Below are 20,865 nucleotides of genomic sequence, written 5' to 3' on the forward strand. Positions count from 1 at the left end.
GCAACTAATAAAATGATATTTCCAGGTGTGACCGTTGTAATCACAGTCTTTTTTCTTCATCGTCTTGCAGGTACTAAAGCTCAGACACTGTAACACTCACAGCTGGGTATTAAGGGGTGTTATTTCATAAACATAAAAGCATATTGATTATATAATAAGTACAAAGCCGTACATGATTCAGATCGGTTATGGATCAGAGTGAATGCACTGTTCTTTGCGTGAGATGGTTGATACAGCAAGCAAGTCACCTAACATGGACTAACTCAAATCATTAAACCACTTTTGTTCTGGATAATCACAACTGCCCTGTTTTCTCAGCACTTTAATAAAGCAATAAGCCACTCGAGCAATGTGAAGCAGTAAAATCACTGTAATGCATGGCCTGGAGTGGTTCATTACTTTTATTGGCAACAAAAGCAATTTACTATAACTATAGGTACTAATCATTGTATGATTACAAATCACTTTTTAATTATTGCTAATGTATATTTGTATATGTATGCCATTTGTATATGTATGCCATCACAGTAATAAATTACATTTCAAAATATATTATAATGCAGTTATTTTAATTTGTTATAATAGTTAAATTTCATTACAGTTTTTGATATAAATTTGATCAAATAAATGCATCATTGATGATATATATACTGTATATAGGAAGAGTTCAGATGCAAAAGCTTCTAATTGCCATTTGAAATTTTCTTCTTTAATGATGATTTTTATCAAACTTGTATATTTAAGTTCAGTAATTTCACCTAAATAACAATTAATAGGTAATTATCATTGCCATTTAAGTGAAATCACTGAACTTAAATATACAAGTTTGATAAAAATGATCATTCTAGAAGAAAATTTCAAATGGCACTTAGAGGCTTTTGCATCTGAACTCTTCGTATATATATATATATATATATATATATATATATATATATATTTACCATCAATTAAAATTAATACTATAAAACAGTGTCATTAGAAATGACAGAGCCTCTCTTCTGCACTCAAATTTTTACATGATAAACACTTAAAGTCCCCCTTGTGGTGAAAATCAAGCTTTTAATGTATATGTGGTGTTTTAAATATGATTTAAGAAAAAAACATGTACAAATGCAAAAGTTAAAACAATTGCGCTATTGCAATATTCTCCTTAAAACTGCAGTAAAAAAGACAGTCTCAAATGTCTTTAAAAAGTATTTTTTATGTCTTTAAAAAATCATTTTAAAAATTCATTCCAGATCAACTTGTTCATAAGAGCTATTGATTTTAAATATAAGCCAGCAATTCAAGATTTTTGTAGCAACTCCCTATAGTTTTCCTTTGTGAAGACCTGCACACTGTACATGACACACTTTGCCTGATCACTGTTTGCTTTGAAAAGGAAAATAACACAGAAAAACCACTTATGAAGTTTGTTTTCATCAACGAGAACTCACGAGAGGCCAGTTTAATGTTCAAATGTTAACCGGAGGGAGCCATAATTTCATTGATTGTTCATGAAACACGTAAATACCAAATGTTGAAAGTCCCGGATGATTTGGCTTTGCTTGGCATTGGTCACATACACAAAAGAAGACCTACCTGAACATCAGTCCAGCTGCAGCTGTCTGGAAACCGTCTTGCAGGGTCACCAGGCCTGTCAGGTGGTTGGGCTTGTGGTCTCGGTGTTCTGAGCATTACAGCCGACACGTCGTCCGCCGTTCTAATAAACACTCGACAACTCTCCCTTTCCGCTGCCTAATTGCCCTGCCAAAGCCAATGGAAATGACTGTCAGTCATAACATAGATCAAACAGAAAGTCAGCAACCAAAGATAATGAAATAAATCAATCGTAAGAATTCTTGTGATTATATTTAATCCGCAAACAATAACATTTGTTGTAATGTAACAGAAAAAAATAGCTGTCAACCATTTCTGTAGTCACTTTCATTAGGACTAATGTCCGGTGGGGCACAGTTATTTCGGGATAATTATTTTGAATTCCCGTCTGCAGTAAACCCTTGAATTGATTGGTACACCCACACTACAGCACACACCTCGCTGTTCAGATGATTCATAATAGTGCACAACGCTGGAACGAGTAATGCTGACCACAGGAGCACAATTCAAGACTTCTGTACATTTTCTGGCTCCAGAGGAAGGACACATATTTATCCATCAGACGGTTATGCTCATCTCCGGTTCTCTCAAAGCAGCAGTGGCCTTCATCTTTCAATAGAGAAGGCAAAACTAAAATTAACAGCTGCTTTTTTTATATTTCTCTCTGGCAGTAGAGGTAATCTAGCGGTCAGTGTGGAAGTTAAAGATGACGTCAACCCCAAAAAAAAACAAAAAAACATGTATGATCCGCATGTTGTTAGGGATCTTCTGGTTTTGTTTCTGTTTGTCATGTTTAGTTTAGTTAGTTTCCATGTTTGTTTGTTTTTCCTATTTACTTGATTACCCATCACACCTGATGTTAATTTCATTAATGGGTTCATCGGATGCAAATTTCTTTTTTTTTTATGCACAAAAAGCCTAAACACTCACATTAATCAATCCCTTTGGGATTTTCTGAGCAATGTGATGTCATATTGCTCATGCTCCACCCCACGACCACTGACGGACTGTCCCATATTAGCATATTTCTGTCCTCAGCCATTTGCATACTATCCACCAAGGCAATGTCACAGGGTGGACAGAACAAGGAATAAATCCAAAACGAGTTTTAAAGACAAGCAAACGGGTGTAACAGAGTGTAAAACACAAACAATAACGGACAGAGAACTGAATACAAGCAGGAACTAAATACACAGGGATGATTACAACAAACGACAGGCAGCTGTGAGGAATGTGATGAGTGTCCTTGGAAACAGATTGGTGGCGGGAAACCAGACTGGGGAACACGCGTGGCAAAACAAAACAAAACAAGCTGACAGTCAAACAGAAGCCTAATGGTGACAGGGAGGTTCCCATGGTGTGACACCACGCAGCCATGGAAGAGAAATGGGTCGGTGTGAACAGATAGACAGACAGATTTTAATACTTTAAACAAAAAAGCATTATTACCAGGCAAATATCCAGACAAATAATGCAGTCGAGCACATTTCCTGGATTTCAAAGAGTGATGGGGGTCTGGATCGCAGTGTTGAAGCGAAGCTGTAAAGTTCCTGCAATGATGCCAGATTGCGGTGGTCTGCCGTACCCTCCAAAACCTAGAAAAAAAATTAGGATACTGTGTTCAGGAAAAATTATGGTGCTACATTTGTGCTGCTACTGGGATTTCAGGTAACACTTTAGAATACGGTTCCTTCATTAACAAATAACTACACTGGAGAGCGGGAGAGTCTTCACTCCGATGAGGCGAGTGAAGAAGTAAGTTACTGCCGAGAATATAAGAAGTCCCTAGGCTGGAGGCCCAGTAGCACCGTAAACCAGCTCAATCTCTTCCATCTCAGATAGGGGGATTACTTTATTTTATTTTATTTTTACTCTTAACTGTTTTTATTTATATTGATTGCATTTACTGAATGAGCACTGTGCCACTGTTTGTCCGACTGTTACTGTACATTTTATTTTCGACACTGTATTTTATTTTTATTATTATGATTTTTTTTATTCTAAACTGTTTTAATTATTCTGACTTCTTTAATTTCTTCCATGTAAAGCACTTTGAATTGCCACTGTGTATGAAATGTGCTATATAAATAAACTTGCCTTGCCTACACAGGAACAAATGAGTAAAACAATATTAACATTATAGGAACATTATATATTAACATTATATACATTATTTTTCATACTGTGTCTCCCAGAGGACTACTAAGAACAATACAGGTTCATAATTGATGTCAATAATGCATAATATAATTCATTCTAAAGTAAAGATCATCGAAACCCACCAGTAATGACTAAAGTCATTGTAAACTTTTGTCGTTTTTGTAGAAAGAAAATGAAAATATTGATTCTTGGTATTTAAAATGTTATTTTTGTTATTTGTAAAAGGTTATTGAACTTCTAATTAAAAGGGCAACATTTAAGTATGTTTATCTTTTCAACTTGTTTTTGTAATGTAATTGAATACTCCTATAAAAGTTTCAGCAATTATTGTGATATGAAAACTTGATACCTTCACATGTCTAAAGAGAAATAGGCCTACGTTTTTTTCTTAACTTATACATGGCCAGATTTTCGTTGTTCAGACCGACAGGCACATCCACATTGGTTGTCGATTCAGCATGTGCTATGGGTGTTCCGTCAATATTTTGGTGGGAAATATCCATTGCAGACAACAGCAAAATGCAATGTTTCCTGCTGCTAGTGTTTAAGTATTCCTGTCATAAAACTAGCTGTTGTGCAACAAAAGATGAAAAAGAAAACCACACAAAATCAGATCTAAACCTTTAGACTGAGATGAATCAACAAAAATATGATTTAAACATTTAGAAGCAACTCCAAAAGGCTTCTGAAAATGGTATTTCATGAGTTTATTTTCCGTTCAGACTATTGAAAAGTTTGATATAGGCAACAAAAAAAAGCTGATTTTTGCAGTCTGACTGAACAAGGCCTTAGGCAATGTGCCATGCAATGACACAGAAAGTTACAATGAAACTGGCAAGCCGTAGACAAAAAGAACAATTTAGCAGAAATGATCCACTGAATCACTGACATTAGAGCAACTTAAGCTTGGACACAATCATCAACTTCAGAAATATCATGAATAAAATATGTATAAATTATGCCTCAAAGACTTTTGTCATTAGAATTACTAAAAGGTAATAAAATAGAAAAATCTTTCATATTTCACCAAAATAGTCACTATAGTAGGCGGACTAAAATTGATTCTGAGATAAAGGGCTGCATATGAAGCCGTGCCCCAGTCTCTGCCAGCACAGCAGGTGTAATGTGACAGACAACTGATTAATGATGCGTAGTTTATTTCGGTGTCCATTAGCTCGGAGGAGAGCAAAAGGTTCAGCCTCTCAGACACCAGAGTGCTGGAAAGAAGCACAACTGTATTAGAAGGTCATGCGTGGCCTTTCCCTGGCCTCTGCACCCCTGGGGTATCTTACTTCACTTCATCTAACACCTTTGCCCCCCTATGGCTGGCCACTCATCTGTTGTCAAATTGAATCAAAGAAAGTCTTGCTGTCTACATCACTGTCCACCCAGAAGTCCCAATTATGTACAGTGTGTGTGTGTGTGTGTGTGTGTGTGTGTATATATATATATATATATATACATATACACACACACATACACACACACCAATTAGCTATGTAGATGATGATGCGATCACTACCAAATACGTAAAAGATATATACACACAAATACACACCTTGGTAAGTTATATATTTAATTAGATAAACTGAAGTCCATATCAGTAGGACAATACAGGATAGAGGATACAAAGAGAGAGTGAGAAAAGTAATTTCTGCAATGGCTCAATAATGTGACATGTAACAATGTACAGTAGCTACTGGATATTTTGCAATAAAAGAGTGTTCTTTCCAAATTGGATTGTATACTTCATAATGTTCAATAAGAAATCTTATACGGCTGTCTTTGTTAAAGATAGCCTCAATTATTACATGTTATTGGACATCAACTGTATATTTCAAGTTGTTGTTTTGAGTAGTATTTCATCTCAAAGAGGAAAAAAAATGAAAATATGTCATTGACTTTTATGGGATTTTCTGGGGGATCTTTTTTTTTTTTTTTTGGATCTTGATACAGCCTATTTCTTTGTATGGAAAGCAGCTTTTTCAGAGATTATAAAATCTTTCTCTGACATTAGGTTGTGGTTATAGAAAAGCAGAAATACCACACTTAAGCGCTGGCCAATTTCCCATTTATGACATCTGCTTGTCACAGAGAATAAATTAAATCAAATAGTATTTGCATGCTTTCAAACAGCTGTTCAGATGCTCAATTTGCTCAAGAGTATCACCAAAGATATGCATTGTCGCTTAGAAAAGTCTGTTTGTGAGAACCACCAGGTCAGCAGCAGCATGTGACTAAAAAGGCATGTGACCAAAAGCTCAAACCTTATTAGTATTTAATATTAATGGTATAATTTTTTTTCACAATGCAATGGAAAAGTTATTTGAACACTTTTCTTTTAAAAAAATACTATGACAGCATTTGTGTTCATGCAGTCTGAACAGATGCATTAAAATCTGTTCATTCAAATTAAAATGTTCTTCACAATGAACATTCAGTGTTTTGCACTGAACATGAGAGTGAAATTCATAAAATAACACATTTTCGACATATAACAAATAACATATATATATATATATATATATATATATATATATATAACAAGGAAAACAAAATATAGATGTTGTATTATTGATGCCAAAGAACTTTAATCACAATTTTGACTCAAATAATCATCATCATAATTAGAAATATTATATTATAGTAATAGAAATTACACAGTGTAAATGCAATTGACACCATCATCACAACTGGGATGAAAGGAGATTTTTCACTTTTGGGTCCTACAAGTCCTAAAATCACCCTATACTACAAAAAGCTCACCTCAAAACTGGAGGGAAAAAAATTCAATGAGAGACCCCTGCAATCTTTTCTATTCATGCGCATTTTTAAATGAAAACTGATTGAAATATGTGTAAATTCTTTGCATTCATCAAAACACATACAAAGCAGATTGAAAATGCACAATTATATTCAAATGGAGGTCACTTAAATCATTCCTGATATAACAGTATTTGCTAAAGAAATACAGAATCTTGCCAGAAAAGATGTTGTTTTGATGATGTTATGCAGAACTGACCATAGAGCGGGAAAAGAGGTTATGAATAGGTCCTTTAGGGTGTCTTGGAACGGTGAGATGTCTGAGTCATCTAGCTACTGGGGTGCCTCAGGGTTCGGTGCTTGGACCACTTCTCCATCTCCGTCGTCATCACTAGGATCTGTCATTCAGAAACATGGGTTTTCCTATCACTGCTACAGTATGCACAAATCTACCTCTCACTCCAGCCAGATGATCCAACTGTAGCTGCTTGCATCTTAAGCCTGCCTGATGGACAATTCTTGCGGGATAAAGTATCACAACCTTCAACTCAACCTTGTGCAGACAGAACTGCTTGTGGTCTCAGCCAACCAGCATTTCATCACAACTTCTCACATCCAGCTAGGTTTCCATCCAGGAACCTTGGAGTTGTGATTGATGATCAGTTAAACTTTATAGACCACATTGCTAGAACAACCAGGTCGTCCAGATTTTCCCTAAACAACATTAAGAAGATCAGTCCCTTCCTATCGAAGCATGCTCCACAACTCCTTGTCCAAGCTCTTGTTCTATCCAGATGGACTACTGCAATGCTCTCTTTGCAGGCCATCCGGCATGCAAATGATCCAGAATGCTGCAGCAAGAGTGGTCTTTAATGAGCCGAAGAGAGCACACGCCACACCTCTCCTCATAAACTTGCACTGGATGCCAATTGCCGCTCACAATTCAAGGCAATGGTGTTTGCCAACAAAACCACTGGCTCTACACCTCTATAATTCAGACCTATGTGCCCTCCAAAAGCTTGACGTCTGCAAGTGAACGAACAGTGCCTTGTGGGGCCATCCCAAAGAGGCACAAAATCTCTTTCACAGACCTTTACCCCGACTGTTCCTGCTGGTGGAATGACCTACCTAACTCAATCTGAGCTACTGAGTCTTTAGCCATTTTCAAGACATCTTTTTGGTCAAGACTCGACACATGCATTAATACAAATACCTACTATACAAAAATGACAAATACCTTGCTATGTGTATTGAGCTGGACTAACTTGGACTGGTCACAGCACTTACATATTGTTGCTCTAGTGGGTTTTTATTGCTTCTCTTGTTTTTCTCATTTGTAAGCTTTGGATAAAAAAACATCTGCTAATTGATTATGTAAATGTATGAATGTGATGTCATAAGTGTGGTGGGGAGATGGAGGTGGGGGCGCGATTCCTGTTTCTCATACCTCAGATGTTATTCATGCTAGTTTGACCTGTAGACAACACATAAAATACCAACCTATTTACAAGGAAGACAGGAGGAAAAGACAACCTAATGTCCATGTAATAATCACTCAGGGCAGGGGTGGAATGAAAATGCCCTTGTTCTGTTTATGTCCTGTTCACAGCAGCAGGGCTTATGATTCTCGAAATCTTTTAAATCAGACACACCAGAGAGACAAACTTCAGTTATTTCTTTCTCAGGAAAACACATTTTTATCATGTGGATCATTTCAGAACTGAACCAGAGTTCACAAAACGATTGATGTCAAATGGGTCCAAGTGTGAAAACCAAAAGTCCTAGTGTGAAAACCCCTAAAACAGCACTTTCCCACTGGTATCAAAATCAAAGGGACTCTGAAGCTGAAACCTAATCTTGTTTAATTTCAGCAGAGAAGTATGTAAATCAGCGGGTATCAGTGGCATCTCATCACCTGCTGCCTGTCTTCATTAAAGTCAACAAAAACCTGTTGGGGTTTTAGATTGAAGCTCATTATGATTCAGCGACTTCATTGGTACAAATCTACGATCATTATACTTTTGCTAGCACATCTGTCACGCACATCTACACACCAACCTCAGGCTTGTGAACAGCTGGAAATAACTGTGAATCAAAGCTGAGCAGACTCCAGCGCTTAGTTGTACGTCCTTGATTTAGAAAGTGTGGCTCGTCTGTCAGTTTGACTGTAGCTTGAAGCAGGTAACCTGTGGCTTTGAATACAAATGCGGACAGATTTGCCAGTTCTGTTTAAACACCCACCTCCCAAAAAAATTCAGATGAATATCTGTAGACTACAGATGCATTGTAAATTGTAAGACGAGCTGCGTTGTGAAAACTAGTGAGCCGCTTCCACAGGCATCACAGGCACACTCCAGACATTCACTCCAAGTTGGCATGAAACAGGAGATGAGGTTAGTCTTTTCTTCTCTATTGTGACGTATATCTGGGTGAAACGGAAATTATGAAATATACGAAAGAAATAATGATTTCTGATTAGATTTATAATTTATTTAGGCTAATACTATTGGTAAAAACTGTTTATTTTATGAAAATATTTATGCTTATTAAAGGATATGCAACTCTCGTGTCTTCAGCGGGTTTCGTTACTTCTATCACACATGAACTATGAATTGAACATGCTCGCAAAGTCCGTGCATGAAATCCATTCTGGATGATCCTCTTTGTTTGTTAACATTGTCAGGTTATGAATCAGGTTTGAAATGTACGTATTTCCTTCATATTTACACTAGAGCAGAAATTGTGGTTATGGAGGGTCGGGACGTTTCCCAAAACACACGCCAAGCACTGCCAATCACAACTAGGGTTGGGTATCGAGAATCGAATATCGATTGGAACCGGGACTAACTTTTCGTTTTTCCCGGAATCGTTCAAAAGTTAAAATTTCGATTCCTAGTTTCGATATTCACAGTCCACCGAACGGAAGAAGAAACCGCTGAACAACACCAACGAAGAGACGAACATGAGTAGCTTACGTCGGCGGTCCTTACTATTCTAAAAATAACGAAATCTCGGCAAAATGCAAAATTTGTGACAGAAGTTAGCATTTCCTTCAGAAAGGATTATTTCCTTCAGAAAGACCGTTGGTTAGCAAGGTTAGCTAAACTTTTTTGACGCTGCCTCTTAAAAGAATCGGAATCGTTAGGAACCGGAATCTAAACAAGGAATTGGAATCAGAATCGTTCAAATTCAAAAGATACCCTACCCTAATCACAACACACCGGGCCAGCTAACCAATCACAGCACATTTCGAATTTCGGAAGGAGGGGCATAATCAAATACAGAAATAAACAACGTGTTCAGGATAGACTGGGAAGAAAGGAGATAATGTAATATATGTGAAAAATGTGTTTTTTTTAAAACAATCAAGCATGAAAGCATATTCTAGTACACCCAAAAAACAAAATCAAGACTTCGTAAAAGGGCATAATAGGACCCCTTTAAGATTTTTGTAATTAAACATTTCAAATAGTTGAACAAACATCAACAAACCAAATATCAAGAGCCTAAATGTATAAAGACAATAAATGAATAAAACACAATAATAGAATTTAATGTATATATTATTCTCACAATATCATATAGGCAGCTCTATGCCAGCCTTACTTGTGATTGGTATATTTTGATTTCCACTTCAGTCAAATCCACCACATTTCAGAATGATTCATTTGAGTTGTGGTAAAAATGGTAAAAACGGCTGATAATGCGACATTCTTGTGAACAATCGAAATGTGAACTGAATTGATTTTAATGGCGCCGTCTTCAGTAGAGCTACTTTACTGCAGAATTTGAATCTTTCTGATACTTGAAGTTTACACCATTGATTGTATTACCGTGAAGCTGCTTTGAAACGATCTGCATTATTTAAAGCACGACAGAAATGACTTCACTTATACTGATAAAAAAAAAATAAAACATTTTGCATTGACTGTCTAACACATTTTGAAACAAGCTTGCGTAGCAACAAGTGTTTGAATTCGTTAAGTTGCATAGAGCAGAAATGAATTATTATAGGCTTCAGCAATGGTGCGAGTGCTCCAGAACGACATGACACTCTGTGCTTAAGCTCAGGGAAGGGAATATTCTGATAGAGATGAATGGGTGGAACAGACCGTTCTCTGCCGTCACTGCTCTTATTCACATGGCTCAGGATTCATCCAGGCTCAACATTTGTTCTGTTTAGTTTTGGGCAGCTGGGGAATCGATACCCGTGGGCCCGTACAAATCACTCCTGAGCGTATTACCACCGAGGATCATTTAGCACTGTCACATAGGCGGACACACACAGGCACCGTGAAGCGCATCTCCCTGTATAGCTTACACATAGCCCTTGCTGAAGAATGCTGGGAGAAAAGCTATCTTTTAGGGACTCTGAAAAGGCTGTGGCTCTTAGCAGGATGAAGCATGGGAATAGCCACATTGTGGTGTTGAGGAAGCAAGCCCGGTCTGAGGTAGAGATTAATAGGAGAGGGAGAGAGGAACATTACGAGCAGTCAGGGATAAATAGATGGAGCTTGTATGTGCTGTAAACTTTATTAATCTACCTCACGCGCACAGAAAAAAGCAGCCCTGCAAAGAGCTGTTCATCAGAGGCAAGCCGTATCTCCTCGCAGGGAGCGACGCCAGGAAATCAGCTATGCATGCTACGGTGTTCCTCTTTTGGAAGGTCAAGTTATTACTTCCAAAGGGCACGTAATGTGAAGGAGCACTTAACGGTCAATAGGGGGGAAGTGCTATCTGGGATGAGAACATGTTCAGGGCAGGCTGGATAAGGCACCTCCTGTGTAATCCTCCATAGGAGCACAGAGACAGTGGGATATTAAGAAGAAGAGGTGGAATTAGAATGAATGCAACACATTAGTTACACACGAGAGCTTGTCGAGTGGATCTTCAAGGAAGGAAAGTGGGGTAATTCCCCTCAAGAGCATTTAACATTTGAACCAGCTCTAGTTCTAGGGAGAGATGCTTGACTCTCCAATAAGAACAAATGAGGGGACAGGTAGGAAACTTTGAAGTGGTCACAGGTCAGTGCGGAAAAACAGAGCTGATGAGAAACAGCTCAGAATAGCCTAAGATTGTTAGGTAGTTTTTAGAGTAGGATCCGCACCGATGCCACTAGTCGGATCACCGTCAGTGGCTTTTTAGTCGACTGAGCATGTTGTTGGTTAGCGATGCCAACTCTGATTGGCTGTTCAGATTAGTTCAGATTAAGAAGAAAAATTAAAGTGACAAAAGCAAGCTGACGACAAAGTCAAGGTGGAATACAAAGAAGGCTTTTCTAATTTTATAATTTCACCTTATCTGAACATTCCGATATTCAAATATTTCCATAATGACATGACTGTCTAGAATGAAGAACAACTGCTACTCTGATCCTCTTTTGGGGGGTCAAGATTCTACTTCCGGTGGGCACGTAATATGGAGGAACACGTAAAGGTTTAGTTCACCCAAAAATGAAAATGATGTCATTAATGACTCACCCTCATGTCATTCATCTTGCAAACACAGTTTAAGATATTTTAGATTTAGTCCGAGAGATTTCTGTCCCTCCATTGAAAATGTATGTGTCCTTGTCCAGAAAGGTAATAAAGACATCATAAAAAGTAGTCCATGTGACATCAGTGGGTTAGTTAGAATGTTTTGAAGCATCGAAAATACATTTTGGTCCAAAAATAACAAAAACTAGACATGGTTGTGAAGATTGTTTTGTTTATAGCAAGCGTCTCCCTCAGACTGTAAACGAAGCTCGGGCGCACTGATAACACGTCAGCAGCGTCACTGAACGCGGATCCACAACAGAACTGGAGGACAATCCAATTCTGAATAAAGTCGTAGTTTTTGTTAATTTTGGACCAAAATGTATTTTCGATGCTTCAAAACATTGTAACTAACCCACTGATGTCACATGGACTACTTTGATGATGTCTTTATTTCCTTTCTGGACAAGGACAGGATACCGTACATACATTTTCAAAGTTCCGAACATGTTCCGAAGATGAACGGAGGTCTTATGGGCTTGGGAAGACATGAGGGAGATTCATTAATGACATAATTTTCATTTTTGGGTGAACTAACCCTTTAATGCTTAATAGGGGCAAGTGTTACCTGTGATGAGTACTTGTTCAGGGCAGGCTGAATAAGGCTTTTTCTGTAAAATCCCCCACTGGAGTACAGAGACAGTGGATTTATTAAGATGAAGAGGTGGTATTAGAATGAATGCAGCTCTTAGAATGGATCTTAAATGAAGGAAAGTGGGGTAAATCCTCTCAAGAGCATTTAACATTTGAACTAGCTCTAGTTCTGAGGAGAGACGCTTGACTCTCCAATAAGAACAAATGAAGTGACAGGTGGGAAAGGAAACTTTGCGGTGGTCAAAGGTCAATGTGGAGGGAAAAAATAGATGAAGATCATGCTTAGAAAAACAGCTCAGTCTAAGACTGTTCATCTAAACTAGACTACTGTCTTTTCATTTTTAATTTATGTCCCAATAATATCAATAAAATACATTTTTAAAACATGTTAATGATAGTAGAAGATGTGTATTCAAGTCGTCATTATATAAATGAACTAAAATGTATTTTTGATTACATACAAGATGTTTCTCAACTCCAGTCAGATCCACCTCCCTCCCAGTATGTTTTCGATGTCTCCCTTTTTAACGCACCAACAAGCTGATAAGTTGAATCAGGTATTTTAATTAGAGAGACATCTAAAACGCAGAGCTAATAGACATGGATTAATAGTCACCAAATGCCAGATTTAATTTAATGGATTCTTTAATTATTTTGGGCAGCTTGTAAAAGAGTGTAGGACGCCAGATCACTGCTTCTAGTCAGTATATCTACAGTACAAATGCACCAAATTTAGTTTCACCCATCACTGCTCTGAAATCGAGCTTTCCAGTGTTCCCACTACTTCGGTGAGCTGCACTCAATATTTAGACAATTTAAAGATCTTTGTAAAAATGTCTATGTAACTCTGAAGTGACCACTTTAATACAGGAATCAGAAGAAGCGCAGCAACATTTAGAACAACAAAGTAAAAACTTAAAAGGAAAACACAATTACGTTTGTATTTTGCACCAGCATTGTTACAGGAATCTATTAGCCGAAGTAGTTAGACTTATTTTTTGCCATGACAAGCCAGATCCTGCAGCTACAATATTGGATCCGGAATGAATTTTAGTGGACCCCCTCCCTTCATTCGCCTAATACCATTAACTGATGGAGTTTTTAGTGCATTGCTATGCTGTTGCCAAGTTGTTCATGATTAGCCAATTACACTTCATTTTAAGGTGACGTAGTTGCAATTATGAGTAATATTAATTAACTACTTGTACTTACTATAGAGTTACAGTTATGTATACTTCTAATTATGAATACTTTACTGTTATTAGTATAGTAAGAACACATAGTAATGTGTTACTGCGTTGCCTTAAAATTAAGCCTACGCATGCACCATTAATAGTAATTTTATTTTTACTTTTAACAAGGCAAAGCTGTCATCAGAGAAAGTCTTCACCACTGTATAGAAATGGTATGTTAATGTACCTGTTAATGGGCTCTCTTTTCAAATGAGTTCAGTTAATTCCCCCCACCAACCTGTCATATCTGTCACTGCTCCTTGTTCTGGGACCCCATAATTTACAAATTAAGCAATGGCTAGGTGACATTCTACACTGCACTCAATTACACTGTACAGAAGTGCTGGGGCATGTCACTTACTAAAGCTAATAGATGTCTGAATGACTCCAAATGGCATAACCACTGCTATTTGAAGGATATATCAGTGGAAAGTGCCATGCGTTAACAAGAATATTGCATATTAATTGTGCTGGCAAATTAAGGACCTGGCTTACACATATATTTTCACATTTCTAAGCTGAACTGGAAACTAGAAAGAAATCTTTATTTATGCTTTTTCACTACAAGAGAAGTTCAGATTAGACCAGGATCTCATGAAATCCCAATCTACCATGTGTTACTGTAAAAAGTACTGTAATTCCAATTGAAGTTTGGGTAGGACATTTCAAAAGTTCCATTTTATTAAATAAATAAAGCAAATAGACATTCAAAACCATGAACTATGATATGCTAATGGTTATGATTAAGAAACTGAATGTTGTATTTTTTGATAATGCATTTGCTGCTGTTTTTTATATAATAAAAATTGGTAGCACTTTATTTTACAGTCCTGTTCCGCATGTACGTACTATGTAATTATAATAGCAATAACAATAACTGGGTTATAACACGACAAACTTACAGTTGATAACAAAAGGCAGAAAAGCCGTCACCTGAACATATCCTCCCTACACAGCAGCCTCTATATAAGATACTGGCAAAAAATTGAAGTTCAAGTCGTTCTCTCATGCTCTCTGTACCAGCTGAAATCAAACTGAACTGAATAAATGGCCAACGATATCTAGTTCTAGCACACTACCCATGATTTGAATCAGATCTGTCTTGCATGTTCGCTACTACAACTACTGTCACCATGAACCTTGACCAGGCAATTCCCAATCCAAGCAGACCTGCACACAGTCATATCAGACAAGCGTGGTACACTGCTGATAAGCCACACCATTTATGCTTCAAGGACTTTTGTTGCACCATGCGATTTCATTTACCTTACCAGAATCACAACCTTGCTTAAAAAAAGTCAGCAAAGCAAAACAACCCAAGAAGAATCAGAAAAGGAAATATAGTCATCAGTCAGACTAACTGCAATGTGAGGAAACACTTGAGAACGACCTTACGAACTTAGCATGTATCCTAAATATCTGCTAGTGCTAACGTATTATAGTGATGCTTTAGTAAGTCAAAAACAAATTTACATTCAGCGCATTTAACGATTAATCAATCAGCTAATCAGCAATTAATCAGACAGCCTTCTAAAGCATCCTTAGAAACGCTTTAACCATTATAGAAAGTCAGTGGAGAAAAGCCCTAGCCTGCACGTTGAGAGGATTGGTTACGTGAGAGTAGAAAATGGGCAGTGTCAAATCGCATTTTTGCGACTGTTTTTGGTACACTGCTAGCCTGGGAAAACCCAGACAACTTGCAGCAAATTTAGATTTGCTCTGAAAGTTAGTCTGGCAAAGAGCTCATTCAAGCCCATTTCCAATCCGCAGAAATCGCGTCACCAATCAGAAACGTTGGGGTGGCTTGACACGATGACGACCTCGCTGGGATTTTGTTATCTCTACGCATTTTGAGCTATCCACGTGTATATGTCTACGCCGTCAAATGTCCGAGCAAAACAAAGCAAAATGTAGATCTACATTTGGGGAGCTATCTTTTTTTTCCTAGGATGGTAAGGGAACAGTCATAAATGCCATTAACCCCAGTGACGGGTAGGTTTAGGGACGGGGTTGTCAAGTCATACAGTATATTTATATATACAGCAATAACGCTAAGTCAACGGCATTCATAAACACGCTGAAAAGCGATTATGCGTGTTGATAGCACGGCAAAAATGGAAATACGAATTGGCGTGTCATACATACGCTAATAATTCATGAGATCAGTCTGCAGATTTTGTAGCCAACATTACAAAGATGGATGCCGCCGTTGAACATCACCCGTTCGAATCAGCTATCGCATCTTTGCCAGACCATAACTCAGTTATAACTGAGAATGGTCTGGTTTTAACCAGGCTAGTACACCGCAGTTTTAAGGAGAAACTACTCAACAATGGTTCCAAGTCTGCAACTGATGAATTTGCAAAAGGTTTCTCTTAAAGCCTATTGAAAACACCACATAGACCTACAAAAATCTTGATTGTCACCACAGGGGGTCTACTTCCAAAAAAGCATGAACAATACAAAAGTGGGAGACACTTTTGAGAAGACAGCTCGTATCATGCACAACAGGAAACTACTGATCATGTTAAATCAAGCTAAAAGAAGAAAGCCATGTATCAAATGTGATACAGTATTACAAATGTGATCGGTTTTCACTTTTCCAAACTTGGCACAGAATTTTGTTGTCAATTAAAATGTTCTACCCATGACAGATGGTCTTACAGCTATGATGAAAACGAAATATCTCAGAGCTGGTGGAGTGCAAAAAAAAAAAAAAGAAGATAAATGGACAGCGGTATTTGTAAAATTCCCCTATTGGCAATGAACTGTTTCAAATACATTCCGAGTCATTTCATGAAGATTATATACGTCTTATATCCTCTCTCTTCTGTGAGCCCATGCTGCTGCTTTCCGATGCAGCTCAGGTGCCAGGCGGCTCGATTCTCACTCAGTTCTTCCTGCTTTCAAGCCGCTCTCATTGGTGCGTGGCGGGAACGCATCTGATGTTGAAATAATCCATTACATTTGATCCTTCACGCTGTGCCGTTCGTTGTGTCGGAAGATTTTACAGTACTTCCCAACTGTATGTTCACCCCAAAGGACATCAAAAGGAACGTCAGACCAGCAAGCATATGTATCACTGTCAAGAAACCATTTCTAAACTCCGCCGGGACAGTTTTTATGCCTACACTGCAGACACGGCAACCTCTGCGTGTTTTATATTCAAATCAGGGCGGCTCCGGTTTTAACTGTGAAGTATGGGAGTATTATGGTGTGTGCAAATGCATCTTTCCTACATTAATATGGTTCCTTAGTTAATCTCCACACATCTGGCACACCATAAGGCGGTGCGCACCCGACAATGTGTTTGCTTTGCTCAAGTGGCTCTGGGCCGTGATTAATTGAACCTCAGTGAGAGGGTCCATGCTCCGCTAATGTAGTCTTCATCACCTCAGAAACACAACTTGGCCCCTAAACTGAAATGTCAATACCCAACCGCCCAGCCACCCACAGCACTTTACAGATTAAAAAAAAAACGTTTCCATTCAGCAATGTGTATCAAACTATTTTTTTACTAGGCAAAAAAGTAAAGCATAAATAACAGTCAGCCGGATATTATTGCAAATTAAACTGAAAACGGTTGATCAGAACTTGTTTATTTTGCAATAATAATGAGAAATGTAGGCATAATTTATATTATGCTTTCTCCATTAAAACAGATAAAACAATGCTTATTACAAAAAAGAACACTGCAACTATATTACATTACAATTTCATTTATGGAGTAGCTAACATATGCTATCAATGTAATGTCGTATTCTATTTGAAGTTTCAATTAGGAATGATACAGCTAAAAGCCAATAAAATGCTGATGTTAAAATTATTGTTTTAAATAAATAAATTACACTGAAAAAAATAACACTACAAGTAGGCATCACATTATAATGCACAGTATGAAAAATGTATAATAATTTATGTTAAATTATTAAAAATCATTAAATAAATGTAAACAAAAAAATATAAATAAATTTATAATTGAAAAATAAAATTCTGAAATAATAATTATTAGTAAAACTAAGTAAGTGTTATGAAGGCAATGGTCTAAATGTAAAAAAATTAAACAGTCTTTCTTTATTTAAATGAGGGGGAGTTCTTTTTAAAAGACTAATTAGCTTCTTGCACAAAGGAAACATTTTTAAAGTGCACCTTTCACAACTAAATGCTTCCAATGTCACATCTGTGCTCAAAAGCCAGCGCTTTTCTGTTTGTCACCTCTCAGATTCTGTCGCAGGGTTGCTAAGTGGCATTTTTCATACAATATCCCAATCACACTTCATGAAATATGCAATTAAGTTTTCTTACATGCAATAAACTTCAGACTTGTTGCCATGGTGCTGATGGGAGCGATTTGGGTGTGTGCACGCACGGTTCTCTCTGCCTCTCTGTGGACTCAGTTGACTTCATGCAAAAGAAACCAAACACTTGAGAAAATCACTGTCATTTCTGCAAGCTGGTCAAGTGGAAGCCTCTCCGGTGTGATTAGAGATGCTTTCAACAGTTATGGCATGTGCACGTTTGATTGATTGACCTGCACACTGACCTAGCATGCTGGGAGAAAAGCCTGCAGGTGGGTCAGTCCCGTCTGACAGCCCAATGTTCGCATACTGCATATGCTCAAAGCTATCCAAGATTATTTATTTGCTACTTATTTGCTATTTATTTGCTATTTATTAACTACTATAAGTTTTTGATTTGAACAAAGCAATAACAAAAGGTATTTAACTTTCACGCCTCTTTTTAATGAATCATTCAAAGACTAAAAAATATCCGGAAATTCCCGTTTAAATTGCTTTCAAGAGTGAACTCACTGATTCCTGAATCTACATCTCACACAACTTAAGCCGGGGACACACTTAACGACTATAAATCTGATTATGAATGCAATTTGATACTTATGACTGATCATGCCCAAACGCACCAAGTCGCGTTCAGTCAGTGTTCACAGACTTTAAAATCTGCTGCAGTCGATGGAAACAGTCTGTAAGTGTGTTCAGTTCAGTCTTAGCATGTTTCAGCTAGTCGCTCAGTATATTCCTGAAAAGCTTTTCTTACTTTCACTCGTGAAAATAAGTCCAAAATAATCATAAGAAACCACTTTTTAGACTTGTTCAAATCACCAATAAATCACTTTTATGAGGCGTTTATTTTTAATGAATCGTTCAAAAGACAAACCCAGACAGCAAAAGCCCAGATCCGGCCCACGTCAAGTGTGGAATCCATGTGTCGTGAACCAGATGTGGGCCGACACTATGTGGCTTTCTGAGATCTGAATATGCCTACTTTCCCATTGTGGGCAAAAACAGTATGTGAAAAGAGTAGGCTATATCTGAATTCACAGTCAGCGGCAGTGCCGTCACTAAAGCTGAGAAAACTGGTGATGATTCTCAGCATCAAAACAGGAATAGGTCGAATAAACAGACCTAATCACCATTATCTTCATTATATTTAAAATTGACTCTTCTTTGATGTCACCATAATGTCCCCAATGAATGTAAATTTCCATAAATGCATGTGTGTGTGTGTGTGTGTGTGTGTGTGCGTGTGTGTGCGTGTGTGTTCAGCTCTTGTGGCCAGGCCGTATGCTTTATGAGGTGGCAAATAAAGCAGAGAGACTTTGCAGCAGCCAGTAAAAAGGGCCAGTAGCTGTGTCATAAGACCAGAACATGGAGGCGGTGATTACAGCCTCATTGGGCTGTTAGCAGGAATGGGCCAGCCATATTTAGAGAGCCATAAAACAGAGGCAGGCTGACAGCTTTACAGCATGTGGTAATGCTTAATGGAAGCTCTCCTCCACAGGCTTATTACAGTAAAAACATACACCTCACAGGTGATGCAGACAAGTAAACATTCAACTTCCCTTTCAGTTTCTAAAAAGTAAAATATATATATATATATATATATATATATATATATATTAACTTTGAGGTGACAAACAGATATATATATATATATATATATATATATATATATATGAAGAGTTCAGATGCAAAAGCCTCTAAGTGCCATTTGAAATTTTCTTCTAGAATGATGATTTTTATCAAGCTTGTATATTTAAGTTCAGTGATTTCACTTAAATGGCAATGATAATTAGCCTACCTATTAATTGTTATTTAAGTGAAATTACTGAACTTAAATATACAAGTTTGATAAAAATCATCATTAAAGAAGAAAATTTCAAATGGCATTTAGAGGCTTTTGCATCTGAACTCTTCATATATATATATGCCTAATAAAAAAGGCATCAACGTAACAACGTCACTTTCATCATACCAAAGTGCTCTTTTTTACAACACATTCCTATTGTTTACCAGAAAACCGTGAGAAAGATTAACGTTAGTCAAGTGGATACTGATGACAAGAAATTTTAAGTTTATATTTATTTAAAAAAAAAATTAAAAAAGGGGGTTTATTTATTTATTTTTTACATCGTCTAAAATCTCCTCCTGAACTGGTTTGATCAGATTTTTGAATCCGTCTCGAATCCGCTTCGGAATGAATTTACCTCAGAGACCTTCTGTTTACCTTGTCTTTTCAGGCCCTAGATTTAACTTCTATTTAATTTAATAGATTTTATCATTCTAATAAACCCCAAAAGAACATTGAACCAGCAATGAAAATGATGTCAGCTACTCACCCTCATGTTGTTTCCGTATTTGTTTTTTTTTTTTTTTTTATTTCTTCCGTCCATGAAATGATGAATTTTCCACGAAGCTTCAGAGAAGCACCACATGACCTCATTCCGTTTGCACCGAACGCGTCTTTTTTCACATTCTGGTCTGCTGTCTGAACTCAACTATGTATTTCGATAAAAACACATTGAACTGAGAAATAATCACATTTCTCTTGCGTTGAGGCGTGCGTGCAAGACAAACAACTAAATGTAGTTCGATTCCTAACAAATAACTCTTGTGAACCGGTTATTTTAATGAATTGTTCAAAAGGACTCGTTACTGGTTTGAATCGGTCTGACGAATGAA

The 20,865-nt window shown here is 37.3% G+C and overlaps 1 long non-coding RNA gene across 1 annotated transcript; it reads right to left on the minus strand.

The window, feature by feature from the left end:
• Nucleotides 1-1,586: 1,586 nt before the first annotated feature.
• Nucleotides 1,587-20,865, minus strand: LOC148973585 (uncharacterized). Its single transcript, XR_016146609.1, has 3 exons — nucleotides 20,523-20,865; nucleotides 3,049-3,194; nucleotides 1,587-1,746 (listed from the first exon to the last, which is right to left on the minus strand). It is a non-coding gene; the product is annotated as an uncharacterized LOC148973585 (long non-coding RNA).

This window comes from Pimephales promelas, chromosome 15 (assembly GCF_988280905.1).
Source record: "Pimephales promelas chromosome 15, fPimPro1.hap1.1, whole genome shotgun sequence".
In the NCBI taxonomy this organism is placed as follows: domain Eukaryota; kingdom Metazoa; phylum Chordata; class Actinopteri; order Cypriniformes; family Leuciscidae; genus Pimephales; species Pimephales promelas.